Source organism: Mustela nivalis (genome assembly GCF_964662115.1).
Source record: "Mustela nivalis genome assembly, chromosome: 5".
Lineage (NCBI taxonomy): Eukaryota > Metazoa > Chordata > Mammalia > Carnivora > Mustelidae > Mustela > Mustela nivalis.
Window position 1 is genome coordinate 146733899 of NC_139024.1, and position 2723 is coordinate 146736621.

A 2723-nucleotide genomic window follows, 5' to 3' on the forward strand; every position below is an offset into this window, starting at 1 on the left:
CTGCTTTCCAGAGGAGGAAACCAAGGCTCCAAGAGGTTAAACAGTGATCCATGTAGACGGCAGTAAGACAGGCACGTTTGGGTTCTCAGCCACCTGCTGTCGTGTTCCGTATGTCTCTTCTGCCCGGGACACTAGCAAGGCTGAGAGCCTGAAAAATGTTCTTAACATTTTTCAAAAGCTCACTGTCCTTTCAGATTCAGTGTATGTAGCACCACGTCCAGGAAGCTCTCTTAAATACCCGTCCATCGCCGGCCTCTGAACCCCCTTTAACTTGTAGATAGAGTCCATTCCACAAACTGTAGAAATTCGATTCTGCTCTGTATTTTTCAAAATTCAAAACACTGTAGGGGAAAAGAATATACCATGTAGAGAAAGATCTTAAAAATTCAAATTCCAAGTACCCTATTCAATGATTCCTGACTTGGATTCATTGATTCATGTCGCTGAGACTTTCTCCTAATTTTATTTTTAAAAATTTTATTTATTTATTTCCGTGAGAGAGCGAGCGAGCCTGGGGGTGGGGGGCATGTAGGAGGGCAGATGACAAAGGAGAGAGCTGAGTGCAGAGCCCCGAGCCCATGACACTGAGATCAGACCCGAGCTGAAACCAGGAGTCAGACACTTAACCAACCAGCTATGCCACCCAGATGTCCCTCCCCTGATTTTAAATAGAAATAACTCACTGTTTTGGTAGCATGCCCAGGTAGAACTTCCTGGGGCTGTGTGGACCCCCCAATGGTACATCTGTAGCATTTTCTAGAATATCCAATTCCCATGTAGAAGGTCTATCTGTGTAGAGCCCCACTGTTCCATAGAAATATGTGAAAACCAATGCAAGCCATGCATGTCAAAATTGTCATGCAATTTTCTAGTCATCAATCTAGGGATGGTAGAGGCTGTGTAGCACTGCTGTTACTCTGAGGGCAGAGGAGTTGGTAGAGAGGTGCAGATATGCAGAGCAATAAAACCTTTAACTTGGGGAAGCAAAACCATATTCCAATGAACCATCAACAGCACCAGCAGCGACACCAGCAGCAGCCACCATGGCTACCAGTACCTGCCAATGGGTATCAACCCAGAAGCTCAAATGAAGGCTTGACTCTTGACCTGAGGAATTTTAGGAAAACAGAAGACCTTCATAGCTGGCGGTTTGTGGGCAATCTTCCTCGTGACATCACTGAGGAGATGAGGAAACTGTTTGAGACAGAAGGGAAGGCAGGTGAAGTCTGCATTCACAGAGTAGAGCTTTGGCTTTATCTGCTTGGGAACAGGAACCACAGCAGAAGTTGCCAGAGCAGAGCTGGACAACATGCCACTCCGTTGAAAGCCGCAGCACGTGTGCTTTGCATGCCCCAGTGCATTCCCTCACAGATCGAAACCTTCTTCAGTATGTTGCTAATGAGCTAGGGGAGGAAGCCTTTTCTGTGTTTGGCCAAATGGAAAAGGCCATCTGAAGTCATCGTGGGTGATTAAGAAAGGCACTCAAGAAAAGACATTGTTGAACTCGCAGGGAAGCCACGGTTCAGAAGGTTCTGGACAGGTGCAGTGAAGGAGCCTTCCTGCTAATCACATTCCCCTGGCCCGTGACTGTGGAGCTCATGGACTGGTTGGATGATGAAGAGGACTTCCAGAGAAGCTGGTGATAAAGAACCAGCAATTTCACAAGGAGCGAGAGCAGCCACCCAGATTTGTACAGCCTGGCTCCTTGGAGTACGAGTATACCAGAGCTGGAGGACACTCACTGAGATGGAAAAGCAGCAGGACCAAGCAGACCATAACATCAGGGAAGCTGGTGAGAAGCTGGAGGTGGAGAGGGAGGCCACTCACCATGAGCACCAGGTCATGTTAATGAGACAGGATTTGACGAGGCAACGAGAACAACTTTGGAGGATGGAAATGTTGCTCAACCAAGAAGTGCAGAAAGGAAAACAACTGGAGCTCAGACCGGATTTGGAGCATAGGTGCATGAGGAAGAGCTGTGGCAATGGTAAGAAGGATTCAACGGAACATGCGCTGAGGCAAGAGAACAGAAGACACAGTGGACCAGATGGCTAAGGGAGGTGCTATGGGCATCAGCAAGAGAGGCACCGTGCCCCTGCTCCAGTGCCAGCTGGTACCCCAGCTCCTCCAGGACCTGCCACTACGATGCCACATGGAACCTTGGGATCGACTCCACCAACCACTGAACCCTTTGGCCAAGTTGCTACAGTGGAAGGAATTGGGGCAATTGGTGGAACCCCTCTTGTGTTCAACCATGCAGCTCCTGGAGCTGAATTTACTCCAAACATTGCCAATACTAATAAAAATTCCAGTGTCTGAGGTTTCCCAAAAACCCTAAAAGAAGAACTGCTTTTGGACTAGCCTGACTTCTTCCCTGGAAAATTGTTGGGGATTCCTCCCAGTCGTTAGGTCTTCCTTGCCTCTGTCACTCTAAGGGAGGCTGCTAGAGGCTGAGGGTAAAGGAGGGGTGATATTTAACAAATCAGTTCCATGTGGCCTGTCTTTGAACTAATTGATTCTGTGTGGCATATTCCCGAAGTCTCTGTGATTGTGGAGGGCCTGGGGGGTGGGGGGAACCATGACAAAATAGATCTAGTTAGAGCCCCCATTCATCTTGATTATTCTGTTCTTTGTCCATCCTGTTCTATTTGCTTTCTCATTTTTATAGCCCCCAACCCCAGAGACACTGCCACATGCACCACAAAAACACACATCCCCCAATG

At 48.0% G+C, this 2723-nt stretch overlaps 1 pseudogene across 1 annotated transcript; it reads left to right on the forward strand.

Moving 5' to 3' along the window:
- Positions 1-951: 951 nt before the first annotated feature.
- Positions 952-2319, forward strand: LOC309865169 (non-POU domain-containing octamer-binding protein pseudogene; annotated as a pseudogene). The gene has a single exon. The product of its transcript is annotated as a non-POU domain-containing octamer-binding protein pseudogene (transcript).
- Positions 2320-2723: the final 404 nt, after the last annotated feature.